The sequence below is a fragment of the Sorex araneus genome, chromosome 8 (genome assembly GCF_027595985.1).
Source record: "Sorex araneus isolate mSorAra2 chromosome 8, mSorAra2.pri, whole genome shotgun sequence".
Taxonomy (NCBI): Eukaryota; Metazoa; Chordata; class Mammalia; order Eulipotyphla; family Soricidae; genus Sorex; species Sorex araneus.
Window position 1 is genome coordinate 1032665 of NC_073309.1, and position 13828 is coordinate 1046492.

Sequence of the window (13828 nt, forward strand, 5' to 3'; positions counted from 1 at the left end):
GGTCGGGACCAGCAGCCGTTCTGGCCCCAGGGTGACGTGTCCGGAGAGGCCCGAGGGTGCCCTGCCTGGCGCCCGTGAGACCGAGAGCTCCGCGCTGGGTCCGACGGGCGCCCCGGGACAGAGGAAGCTCAGGCTTCTCTGCGAGGCCCAGGGAGATGCAGCAGGCCAGCCTGCCTCCCCCAGGCTCCATCCAGCACCACCGCCACGCCCATCCACCTGTCCATCCATCCGTCCATCCGTTTGTCCATCACGCATGATTCAACCGTCCATCTGCCAGTCGGTGTATCATTCATCCATCTACCCTCCCCCACCCCCATGTATCCGCCATCATCCACCACCCTGATCCAGGCACCACCCCCGCCCCGGCTTCCTTCTTCCCCCCGGCAGCCCCCGACCTCCCCATCCTCTCCTGCAGAATCTGGGGACAGCCCCTGAGCCAGGCACTGGGGACTGGGAGGTGGGTTCGGGTGGCCTCTGGGCAAGCCCACAGTGTGAGGGGCACATGCACCCCCTTCCTGGCAAGACCCGATGCCCTGAGCCCCAGGAACGAATAGTTGGAGCAGTGGGCAGCTGTGGGGTGGCAGCGGGGCGCCCCTGGGCGGGAGAGCAAAGGGCTGTGCATAGCTGGTGCACAGTTCACCCGTGCTGGGCCCACGAGTGCATGTCAGGCCCGGGGTGGGCCCAGCCATGGGGCCCGGAGTCCTCTAAGCCGGGCACCGCAGCACATTTCCTTGGGTTGTTTCATCGTTAAAGAACTGGGTGAGGGGGGGCCGGAGCGATAGCACAGCGGGTAGGGCGTTTGCCTTGCACGCGGCCGACCCGGGTTCGATCCCCGGCATCCCATATGGTCCCCCAAGCACCGCCAGGAGTAATTCCTGAGTGCAAAGCCAGGAGTAACCCCTGAGCATCGCTGGGTGTGACCCAAAAAAAGAAAAAAAAAAAAACCTACCCCACACCAGGAATCACTTAATAAAAAAACCCAATCAGACTTTAAAAAAAAAAAAAAAAAAAAAGAACTGGGTGAGGGGAGCTGGGCTGGAGAGAGGCGGGCAGTAGCCCTGGCCTCGTGACCCCTCAGTGGGCAGGGCTTCGGGAACAGTCGGGCACAGTGGGTAGGGCGGGAGCAGCAGGGCGGGCTGGGTCCATTGGCAACATCCCGGGGGAGTGGCCAAGAGTACCCAGAGTGTGCATCCCCTGAGCATCCTCAAGCAACCCTGAGCATCCCTGAGTATCCCTGAGTATCCCCAAGTATCCCTGAGCATCCCTGAGTATCCCCAAGTATCCTTGAGCATCCCTAGTATCCCCAAGTATCCCTGAGCATCCCCGAGCAACCCTGAGTATCCCCGAGTATCCCTGAGTATCCCCAAGTATCCCTGAGCATCCCTGAGCTCCCCGGAACATCCACTGAGCATCCTCGAGCACCCCTGAGCATCCCCCGAGCATCCCCTGAGCAACTTTGAGCATCCCTGAGCACCCCAAGCATCCCCCAAGCATCCCCGAGTATCCCTGAGCATCCCGAAGCATCCCTGAGCACCCCAAGCATCCCCCAAGCATCCCCGAGTATCCCTGAGCATCCCGAAGCATCCCTGAGTATCTCCAAGCATCCCCCGAATATCCTGGAGCATCCCCAGAGTACCCTGAGCAGGGTCAGGGAGTGGGCGGGATGCTGGTTTCCCAGCAACCAGCCGCAAGGCACTGCATTGGCTGGGAGTCACGTGACTGCCTGGGGCTGGCCTCATGCGTGAGGCCCTGAGGCTCGGGGCGCAGTGACGGGGTGAGAGGACCCTGTGTGGGGGGAGGGAGATGTGCCCCCTCCCCAGCCCAGGGTCAGCCCACGCTGCAGAGCCGGTGCCCTCCAGTGGGCAGCTCCTGGCGGTCGGGCTGAGCCGCCCCCCTGGCCCGGCCTGGCATGGGATATACAAATGAGACAGCTCTCTGGGGAGTGATCTATGGCCCCTCTGGGGGCCCCTCTGGCCAGGTACTGCTGGGTCACGGCCCCGGGAAGGCCGCTGGAGGTCAGATAAGGGTGATGCTGAGTGGACCGGCCCCGGGATGGGGCTCAGCTTGAGGAATGAGAGATTTGTCATGCCGTCGTGGGGGGCAGAGGTGACCGGGTCGGGTCGCAGCGACGCTGTCTCGGGGATGGCCCTGCCCCACGGACCTGTGCAGAGTGTGGAGCGCGGGGGCCGCCGAGAGCCTGCGGTGGCAGTAGGCGTGGAGTCAGGCACGCGCACACATGCATGCATGCACAATGCCAAGCATACACATACCCACGAACACGCGTGTGAACACATAATGCAGGCGCCCCGCAATGTCCCCCAGCTCTCCCCTCTGCACACTCGCCCATGGGGAGGCCCCGGGTGGGCACTGCAGGGACGGCACCGGCACACGTTACACGCTGGCGGCCGTGCAGCGGGCATGCCCCGGGGTGCAGGAATAGGAGCCAAGTTACGGGGCAGCAGGAGGCCGGGGAGAACCTGCAACTCTCGGCTCAGCAGTGGGGAGGCTGAGGGGGGCTGCAGGCTGCCCCCAGGACTGACCGCCCCAGCGGGGGTCCAGGCATGCGCCCTGGGCGAGGCTCTGCTTTGCTCTGGGCTTTCTTCCAGCCAAAGTGGCGCGTCCAGTGGGGCTCTGGCTGGTCCTTCTGTGCTGCTTTGCTCTCCTGGGGGGCCGGAGTGGGGGGGGCAGGCACTGGCACACAGGCCCCGGCAAATGCTGCACCCCTCCCCCCACCGGGACCAGCACAGCTCTCTGGGAATCTGTCAGCCGCCTCCTGGGGGGGGGGCGGGAAGAAAGACCCACATGACCTGCTAAGTGTCTGCAGCAAAGCCAGCTTGGCGGGGGGCACCCCGTGACCCCTCTCAGCCTTGCCAGAGTTCCCACAGGCCGGGCGGGCCTTGGAGACTGGGGAATCCCTTTCATCTCCAGAAACACTCAGAGGGCAGTGCCAGCTCTGCGGGTCTGAAGGGACTTTACACCTTGGGTCAAGACCGAAAAGGATAAATACTGAGAGGTGGCGGCGGGCATGGTGGGGGCTGAGCTGAGTAGGGGGCTCCGGACCCCAGCAGCCGCACGGTCCCCCGCCCCCACCCCTCCCAACTCCTCCCTCCCAGCTGGGGCTCTGTTCATGCGCCCCCCTGTCACATAAGCACATTTCTTCTTGCTACTGATACGATGGCTCACGTGTCCTTCCTTTGGACCGCGAGTTCCTGGGGACAAAATGCCACAGTTACCTGTTCCTCGGGCAGGAGATAAGCCTGACAGTGACAAGTGACAGTAATTTACTTGCTACAGTTTGTGGGCCACAGCTGGCAATGCTGAGGGCTTACCGCTGATCTGACTCAGGATCACTCCCGGTGGGGCACGGAGTGGGGGGGAGCGGGTCTGTGCAAGCCCCTTACCCGCTGCACCATCTTGGTGGCCCTTTCACTTCCTAACTCTACGAACTGGTCGCCTCGATATTGGAAGGGAGTCTGCTGGGCCCTGCAGACAGGTGTGTCCCCGTTTGTGTCCCCGGAACAGCCCCCAAGGCGCAAGGCGAAGGGCCCTGCTGTGTCATTCAGGCCGGCGGGGAGGTGCCTGGCCGCAGACTGAGGGTGGCCAGGGCCTGGACGAGTTGGGTGCCGTGATCAAGCAGGAGACTTTCCTCTGGGCATCCCGGCAGCCAGGACAGCGCGGGGACCAGGCGGGATCCTCAGTGACTTCCTGTTATTCAGGCTGGGGGGAAGGAGCGGCCCTTGGAAGGCCCGGGAACGCCTCCGCTTCTGTTTTGTTAAGACAGAAAACTCTGCTCAGATCCTGGCCCTGGAGGTCGTCCCAAGGCAGCGGGAGGGGACCGCAGGGCCCTGTCCCGTGCAGCAGGGCCCATCCACTGTTCCCAGGACCCTCGTCCTCGGCGTCCTGTGCTCCTCCTTCTCCACTGGGCAGGAGAAGGACAATGGAGCCTCGCCCGGCCTCCTGGTGGGGTCCGTCCTGTCTGCAAGGCTGGGGGGCAGGTCACTGACGCAGGGGTGTGTGGCAGAGCGGGGTCCCCAGGGAGTCCCCAGACATCCCCGCCCCCCATGCTCCAATCACTCTTCTTGGACTGATGGAGGCAGGGCACCACTCTGGGAGGACGGGGATCCCCCAGAATCACGTCCTTGGGAGCCCGAAGGTGCCTGTGGTTTGGAGCCGGGTCTTTACCAATGGGTCTGAGGGTGGAGGCTGGGCCACATTCGTTGGTGGTGACCTTAGAGGAGAGGCAGAGTGAAACCACACGCCGTGCTGGGCCAGACCATGGGGCCAGTCCTCACCCACACATCAGGCCCCTCCCATAATGTGACCCCAACCCCCCTCGCAGGCCCCTCCCACGCTGCTTAGCCCCACCCGAACACCAGGCCCCTCCCACACAGTGACGCCCCACCCCTCACCAAGCAGGCCTCTCCCACGCTGCTTAGCCCCACCCACAGGCAGGCCCCGCCCACGCTGCTTAGCCCCCCCATACACCAAGCCCCTCCCAGTGCTTAGCCCCCCCCCACACACACCAGGCCCCTCCCACACTGTGACACCCCACCCCTCGTCAAGAAGGTCCCTGCTTAGCCCCACCACACAACAGGCCCCTTCCACGCTGCTTAGCCCCACCCACACGGCAGGCCCCGCCCATACTTCTTAGCCCCACCCACACAGCAGGCCCCTCCCACACAACTTAGCCCCACCCACACAGCAGGCCCCTCCCACACCGCTTAGCCCCACCCACACAGCAGGCCCCTCCCACACTGCTTAGCCCCACCCGCACAGCAGGCCCCTCCCACACTGTGACACCCCACCCCTCGCCAAGAAGGCCCCTGCTTAGCCCCACCACACAACAGGCCCCTCCCACACTGCTTAGCCCCACCGGCACAGCAGGCCCCTCCCACACTGCTTAGCCCCACCCGCACAGCAGGCCCCTCCCACACTGTGACACCCCACCCCTCGCCAAGAAGGCCCCTGCTTAGCCCCACCCACACAGCAGGCCCCTCCCACACTGCTTAGCCCCACCGGCACAGCAGGCCCCTCCCACACTGCTTAGCCCCACCCACACGGCAGGCCCCGCCCATACTGCTTAGCCCCACCCACACAGCAGGCCCCTCCCACACCGCTTAGCCCCACCTACTCGGCAGGCCCTTCCCCTAAGCAGTTCCCCTCACCTATATTTAGCCCAACTTATAAGCAGGCCCCGCCCACCCCGAGGCCCCGCCCACACGGCCTCCCTGCCAGCACCTGGGTTTCAAACATCCTGTCCCCAGGACCGGGAGGGAAAGAAACTCTGCCTTACAAGCTCTTGTTTGGGGTTCTTGGGTCAGCAGCGCCCGAGGTCGGTCTGGGGCGCCGCAGTCGCCCTGCTCAGCTCGTGCTCTGGGCTCCCGCTCGGTGCGCAGGGCGCCCGCCCGCAGCTTGGCCAGAGCCCCTTTTTGGGTAATGGATTGGGCTCGGGGTGCCGGCCACTTCAACTGTCTCCCCAGGCTCGCGGGGCCCGCCGGGGAGCTGCCCCTCCTTATCGTGATGGATGGGTGCTCCGAGGCCGCCTGCTCGCGCTCCGGCCGTGCCTCCTGCCTTCCCTGCAGACCCCGGGTCGTAAACTTAAAAATAGGCACAGGGCTGCCAGTCTCGTTAAAAGCGACGCACTGATTTATGGAGGAGCCCCGGCGTCATCTGGAGACGGTTCAGGAACTCGCCAGAGAAGCGTGCTGGTGAGGACAGTCAGGCAGTGCTCGGAGCCCTCTCCCCCTTCCTGCCTGTCAGCTTCTTGCCCGGACCCCCACCCCCAGCCGCGCAGTGTGCTCGGGCTGGGGCTGCAGGGGCCAAGTCTGCTCCCTGGAAGCCGCTGGACAGAGCCACGGGCAAGTGCCTGTGGGAAGGTCATTAAAGAGAAGAACGGGAGAAGGAAGTTGAGGCAGGCGCGAGCAAGTCTGCAAACTGGTTCCTGAGGCTCGGGCTGCGCTGGGAAGCGCTGGCCCGGCTGTACTGAAGTCCCGGTTCCGGTTCCCCTCTCCTGCGCGTGCGTGCTGCGTCCTAAGGGAACCGTGCGGTGCCCCCATCGGGACCAGGTTTGCAGACAAGGTGCACGTGCGTGAGGTCCGTGCGCCCCCCGCGCCCCCGCCTGCCGTGAGGGGGTCTGCACACCCCGTGCCGCCTGGCGTCTGCAGAGCTGTCTGTGCACACGTGCAGCTGCCTGTCCCCGCTGGGACTCAGGTTCATTTCGGGGCTGGAGCCCTGGATCCTTTTTCCTATAAATTCTTTCGCCTTTATGCAGAGGACTCGACTGGATGCCAGGTTTCTCCTCTCGCTGAGATGAGACTGTTGACAGGTCCCCTCCTACCCCGGAGTGGCCACTTAAGGGCCATCGTTCCAGACCTTTCCAGGCAGGGCATGGAGATGCCAGTGAGGGACTGGACTTCCTCCAGCAGCCCGAGGAGCCTGGGCCTTCTGCAGCCACATGGGTAGAAACAGGGGAGGCCCAGTGGTGGGATTCTGTGGGTCCTGCAGGGTCCTGCGGGAGAGCTGGATCCTTCACTGAGTCACCAGGACCCCCAAACAGTGGCTGAACGTGGTGGTGTATTCTTTATTTATTTTTTGCTTTTTGGGTCACACCCAGCGATGCTCAGGGGTTACTCCTGGCTCTGCACTCAGGAATTACTCCTGGTAGTGCTTGGGGGACCATATGGGATGCCGGGGATTGAACCCGGGTCGGCCGCATGCAAAGCAAACGCCCTACCCGCTATGCCCCCGCTCCGGCCCCGGTGGTGTATTCTTTAAATCTGAGAACTAGCCAGTGGGCGCCGGCCGGCCGGGTCCTGACAAGATGGTCAGAATTGGGGCTTTGCTATTTTCTCGGGCTTCCCTTTGATTGTTGCCTCGGGGCATCAGGAGGGCGCTGGACAGAGCTCAGAGGGTAGGACACCGGCCTTGCGTGTGGCTGACCGGGGGTCAATCCCTGAGTCCCACCAGGAGTGATCCCTTAGTCCTGAGCACTGTTGCGTGTGGCTCAAGGAACAACCCCCTCCTCAAGATCCCGGGAGGGCTGCCCCCACTCTGCCCCTGCACCACTGTTCAGACAGAGAAAGGGGGCACTGGACGGCGACTGGACGGGGAGTGCTGGAACCTCCGGGGTCCCCTTGTAGCTCATGGGCCCAGCCGCTGTCTTCTGGTCAGACCCAAAAAGAGAATTTCTGTACCTGACCATGATGTCTGCGCCTTCTCCCCCGCCCGCTCTGGGGCCCGGGGGGGAAACGCCTCTCCCGCCCACCCCAGAAGGCCCAGCGGAGCCCAAGCTTCTGAGCCGCTTCCCCGAGCTCGTGCCTGCTCAGGTTTCAGCTGGCAGCAGTGATGCAGGGGGGAGGGGGAGGGCTCAGCGGGGTCTGGGCCAGGCTTCCCCTGCGCATGTGTGGCCCGCCTGCACCTCCCCTGCCTCCTGGCCCCGCAGCGTCCACCCTCCCTGCGCACCCGTTCCTCCGTCCACCCCTCGCCTCTGCACCTGCTGGCCTGTGTCCTTCCCTGTCTGCCACCCCGGGAGCACGTGCCTGGGCTCCCGGCCCCCTCCCGGGGAACTGGCAGGAGTCTGCGGCCCGGAGCTCGGGGCTCCCAGCGGCCAGAGCTGAGGGCACTGACGTAGCCAAAGGGTGAGGCGCCACACCAGCTGGGCACCCACAGGCGCCTCTGACCCGGGCAGGAGTCTCTGCTCCCAGGCGCCTTCCCCCAGCAGGGGCACTTCCCCCACTCCGGGCTGTCCCGGAACCCACATGCCACTTGTGAGCTGGAGCAAAGGAAGCGGCTGTCTCTGGCCTGAGGACAAGCCCGGGGCTGGGCTCCGAGGACAGTGCTCTGCAGGCTGGGAGGTGCCAGGGCTGGCCAGGCGGGTGAGCAGGTGTCAGGGCGCCCGCCCCAGCATGGCCATTCTTCAGTTTCCACACGGCAGGGACGCGCCTCTCCAGCGGCCTGGGGTGGGGTCCAGGCGGTGCTGGGCTCCACTTGCCACTCACAGACGGGGAAGGCGGTGCTCAGAGGCCCCACACCCGGGGGAGGGGCTGCCTGGTGCCCCCCCCCCCCCGACCATAGTCTCGGCCCATCCTAGCACAGCAGGAGGTCAGAGTGGGCTGCAGTGGGCACGAGGGGGCTGTCCAGTGTCCAGGCGCGCCTGGCGGGGGGGCCGCGGGGGAGCAGACCAGATCTCGGGGCTGGCCCTGGCCCCAAGCCCCTGCCCCAGGGGACACTCCCAGTGCGGGCCGCCTCAGCAGGGCAACTGGGCGCGTGGCCAGGCAGCAGCCTGGGGCTGTGCCTTGGGCCCTTCCAAACAGGCCGGCACAGCCCCTGCCTCACGGGACCCCAGGCCAGGCTGGGCGCAGCCCCCTCCATCCACCCCGAGCCGCTTCTTCCTCCCAGGAGGGTGGCGTCGGCCCTGGGCGCTGCTCACACAGGTGGGGGGTGCCTGTATGTGCATATGCATGTGTGTATGTGTGCACACACGTGTGTGTGTGTGTATATGTGTATTTTTTTGTGTGTGCATCTGTGTGCATGCTGTGTGTATGCACATGCATATATGTATTTGTGTACACATGTGCATGTGTGCATCTGTGTGCATGTGCGTGTGTATGCACATGCATATATGTATGTGTACACACGTGTATGTGTGTACACAGGTGCATGTGTGTGCACACATGTGTGCATGTGTGCATCTGTGTGCATGTGCGTGCACATGTGTGCATCTGTGTGCATGTGCGTGTGCATGCATGTGTGCATGTGTGTATGTTTGTGTGCGTGTGCATGTGTGCACACATGTGTGTGCATGTGTGAGGCCCTGTGTGTGCAGAGAAGCGGCATTGGCTGTGCCTGTTGCTCACTCGCCCGGGACAGAGGGACCGTGAAGGTTAGGGCCTGCCTCAGTGCAACCCCTGCGGGTCCCCCACCTTCATTTGTCAGGCCCTGGGGCCCCCAGAACCTGGGTGAGCCCAGAGCCCAGCATGGTGGCCTTGGGCTGGCCAGAAGTCTCCAAGCACATCGCAGGGCGTGAGGCCGCCCCGCCGTCCAGGGCTCCCGGGGGCTGCAGCTGCTCTGAAGGTAAGCTCAGCTGTGGCGTGGGGCAGGGGGTCCCAGAGTCTTCCCGGGGGGCTCCTGGCAGGTGAGGTGCGTGAGCTGGACACCAGTCTGCTCCCCCGTCCTGCTCTCCTCCCCTCTCCCCTGCTTCCCTCCCTCCCCTTCCTGGGAACCCTCCCTGTCTCCTCTCCCCCCCCCCAGCAGTGACCCCAGGCCTCTGGCCCTGCTCCGCCCCACCCTCGCCTCTGCCCTCCCAGGCCGCAGGGTCTCACCTGCTTTGCCGGCAGCTGGGTGCCGAGCCCACTTCCTGACTGGGGTCTTGCCTTTGCTGTCCTGCCCAGTCCGGGGGGCCTCGAGGAGCAGACAGAGCGAGGTGTGGCCCCCGGACAGGGGAGGGTGCGGGGAGGGAGCCCCTCCCACCCGCTCCTGCCGGCTCCCTGTGGGGTCCGCTCCCCCCTGCAGGGCCCCAGCCCGCGGCCTATTGTTGGGGGCTCACCCTGCAGAGGAAGCCCCTTTCAAGCAGGGGAGCTGGCGCATGTGCCCTTCCTGCCGGGGCTGCCGCGGTGCTGGATTGTTCCAGAGTCCTGCTGCCAACTGCCCTCAGGAAGCAGCTCCGGAAGGCTCCGGCAGCCGAGCAGGACGCAGGGGCCGGCCCGAGCGCGGAGAAGAGCCGCCCGGCTCGGGAGAGGGCAGGGTTCCGGGGTGCCCAGCGCCTCTTCCACCTGTTGGCGAGCAGCCTCTGCCGGGCAGGAAGCCCCCGGGCCGCCCCCCGCGGCGGGAATGCTCTGTGATTGCTACTTCTTCCTGCGCCTTGGCAGCGGCCCCTGATCTTTCAGTTGTGGTCTTGAAGGCCAAACACGAACCAGGATTTTCCATCATGGTTGCGATTTCGGCTTGTAATTTTATCACTCAAATCTAAATCCACTTCAGAAATGCCATAAACTAATTGTCACTGAATAAACTGAAACTTTTGAGGAGTTTATAAAAGTGATTTAATGAAAAAAAAAAAAGAAGGAAAATAGAAAACAAATGTTGCTGACAGAATTGTTGGCAAAAAGGTAAAAAGTCTGTTTCCTTTGATATTCCGCCGCAGGCCTGGCCACGCCTGCCCACCGCGGAGTCGGGAGGGCTGTCCCGAGCCCGGACCCTGGGCCCCGGCCTCTCCCTCCTGCCTAGAAGGGCCGGAACCACGGGAGCGGCCGAGCCCTGCGCGTGCTCTGGGCTGAAGGTAGGCCCAGGGCTCCTGCCCCGTGCGGGGCAGGGGTCTGCGTGCCCACCAGCCCACCGAGGGCAGGCAGAGGGCACAGAGCCGTGGGCGCGCGGCGCTGGGCTGGCCAGCCTCCAGCAGCGGGCGGGGCGCGCCGGGCCGGGGGGAGCGGGGCGGGCTGCCCCTGGCACACTGCAGGGCACCATGTGCCTGGGAGCGTCAGGCTGACCCTTCTGGGGGGGACGACCAGCCTCGCTTCTAGAAGAGTCCAACCTGGACCCTCTGGAGAGCACTTTCATAGTGCCGGGTGTGGCACTCGGGGTGCTCCCGTTGGCTGGGAACTGCAGCGGGTGTGGGACGCGGGGCGCTCCCATTGGCTGGGTACTGCAGTGTGGGACTCGGGGCACTCCCATTGGCTGGGGGCAGCAGCGGGTGTGGGACTCAGGGCGCTCCCATTGGCTGGGGGCAGCAGCGGGTGTGGGACTCGGGGCGCTCCCATTGGCTGGGTACTGCAGTGTGGGACTTGGGGCACTCCCATTGGCTGGGGGCAGCAGCGGGTGTGGGACTCAGGGCGCTCCCATTGGCTGGGGGCAGCAGCGGGTGTGGGACTCGGGGCGCTCCCGTTGGCTGGGAACTGCAGTGGGTGTGGGACTCGGGGCGCTCCCATTGGCTGGGGGCAGTAGCGGGTGTGGGACTCGGGGCGCTCCTATTGGCTGGGAACTGCAGCGGGTGTGGGATGCGGGGCGCTCCCATTGGCTGGGGGGCAGCAGCAGCGGGTGTGGGACTCGGGGCGCTCCCGTTGGCTGGGAACTGCAGTGGGTGTGGGACGCGGGGCGCTCCCATTGGCTGGGGACAGCAGCGGGTGTGGGACTCTGGGCACTCCCATTGGCTGGGTACTGCAGTGTGGGACTCGGGGCACTCCCATTGGCTGGGGGCAGCAGCAGCAGGTGTGGGACTCGGGCTTTCCCAATGGCACTTCCATTGGCTGGGAACTGCAGCGGATGTGGGACGCGGGGCGCTCCCATTGGCTGGGGGCAGGGTGTGGGACTCGGGGCGCTCCCATTGGCTGGGAACTGCAGCGGGTGTGGGACGCGGGGCGCTCCCATTGGCTGGGGGACAGTCGGGATATCCCACCTCTCCCCAGAAAGCCCAGGCCAGGCCCGCCAGAACACTCTCTGCAGAGCCCCGCCCGTGTCCTCCGGCCCGAGACCGGCCCTGCTGTCCCCGCGCTGTGCCCGAGGACAGTCTGCCTAAGGCCTAACTGCGCGTGTGCGCTGATGTCCCAGGGGCCCCTGGCTGGTCCCCGAGCACGGGCTGGACCCTCTCTTTTCTGTCCCCTCGCCCCAGGAGGCCCACCCTTCCGGGCCAGGGAGGGGACCTGCAGCGGCCTTGACGTCACCCAGGAATGTTCTCGCTGGCTGTGCCTGGCCGGCCGGCCAGAGACTCCGGAAGGCCGTAAAGCTGCTGGTGGCCCCACCAGAGTCGCCCGCGCGGCTGGCGGCCGTCCGCGTCCAGCCCCGGCTCCGCGGGGGCCTGTCCTGGTTCCTGGGAGAGCGCCCCGAGTCTGCGAGCCCCCTCCCCTTCTCTGCCGCCTGCAAGCAGGCAGCCGGGGCCGGAGACGCGGGGCCCGCTCCTGGCTTCGGGGCACTTCTTGAGGCTGAGGAAGCAGCAGGAAGCCAGGGGTGAGGGGCCTGGGGCTCGGCCAGCTGGCATGAGGGGGTCAGGGGGCCTCAGACCTGGGCACCCGCTCTGGTGCGCAGGATTCTCAGCCCCTGCCTCCCGGGAGCACCCGGAGACCCCCGAACATGTGCGCTCGCGGTGGTGGGGACTTAGAAGTCTGACCTGGGCAGGACGCAGGGGCAAGGCAGGCCTGAGACCAGGGCTGCTCCCCACTGTCGCGCTGTGGACGCTTCTCTCCCCGTGCTGGGGGCACGGGGGGAACCCACGCCCCATCATAGGTGCAGACACCAAGGCAGATGGGGACAGGGGCTTCGTGAGCACACGGAGGGTGGGACTGAGTCAGAGAAATGAAACGGGGACCCCCGGGGACAGCGGGGGCAGTGAGACCCCCCAGCTGGACTCCGGCCCACCTCTGACCCAGTCGAACCCCAACAGTAAAGCAGCAGAGGTGGCCGCAGTGCCCCGGCTGGTGCCACCCGTGGCTGCGGCAGCAGCTCTGCCTCCTGCACCCCTCTGCGCACACCCCAGCGGGGTCTGTGGGTGGTGGGGCGAGAGCAGAGGCCAGCTCGCCCGGAGCAGGTCGCGCTGAGGGGGTGCGCGCCATCCCCGGGGCTGGGAGGCTCTTCGGGGGCTTCTGCAGGTGCCTGGGGGAGCCAGGTAGGGCTCAGGTGCAGTCCCAGGACCCAGGTACGCAGACAGGCTCCCCTGCGCCCCCTGGTGGCCCCGCGGAGGCCACCTGGTGGTGACAGGGGGAGGTGGCCGTCACCTGCCTGCCTCGCTCAGGCCCAGGGCAGTCCGTGCCTCCGCGGTGGGCTCTGGGAGACCCTTTTCCTCCTGTCACATCTGTTCCTGCTGCCAGCTCCCTGCGGAGGCCATGGCAGCGCAGGGAAGGAAGGAGAACCGAGAGCACAGGGAGAAGCGGCGCCAAGCTCGGAGGACGCCGAGCCCAGCACAGGAGCCCAGGGCCGAGACCGCGAGTCTGAGGAGGAAAGGCGCGCTGCACAGAGACGGCCACGTCCGCACGGGAGGGCGTGTCCTGGGTGCCGGGAGGGCGTGTCCTGGGTGCCGGGAGGGCGTGTCCTGGGTGCCGGGAGGGCGTGTCCTGGGTGCCGGGAGGGCGTGTCCTGGGTGCCGGGAGGGCGTGTCCTGGGTGCCCGGGAGGGCGTGTCCTGGGTGCCGGGAGGGCGTGTCCTGAGTGCCCGGGAGGGCGTGTCCTGGGTGCCGGGAGGGCGTGTTCTGGGTGCCCGGGAGGGCGTGTCCTGGGTGCCGGGAGGGCGTGTCCTGAGTGCCGGGAGGGCGTGTCCTGGGTGCCCGGTGGGCGTGTCCTGGGTGCCACGGTGGGCGTGTTCTGGGTGCCCGGGAGGGCGTGTCCTGAGTACCCGAGGGGGCGTGTCCTGGGTGCCCAGGGCAGTCCGTGCCTCCGTGGTGGGCGTGTCCTGAGTGCTTCTGGAGGGCCGTGTCCTGAGTGCTCGGGTGGGCATGTCCTGAGTGCCGTGGTGGGCGTGTCCTGAGTGCCACAGTGGGCGTGTTCTGAGTGCCCGGGAGGGCGTGTCCTGAGTGCCCGGGAGGGTGTGTCCTGAGTGTCACAGTGGGCGTGTCCTGGGTGCCCGGGAGGGCGTGTCTTGAGTGCCGCCGTGGGCGTGTCCTGAGCGCCACGGTGGCCGTGTCCTGGGTGCCCGGGTGGGCGTGTCCTGAGTGCCGGGGCAGGTGTGCCTGTGCTTCTCGGCCGGGGCACGTGTGGACGCGAGAGGTCTGCCCACCTTTCGGGGCCTTTGGACATCCAGCCTGGTGCTCTGCTTTGTTCCCGCTGTCCCTGCCGTGTCCCTGAGCGAGACCGCGGGGCGCGTTGCTGTGCCTTTCGTCCCGAGTTCCCTGTTCTCACCCTGGTCCAGA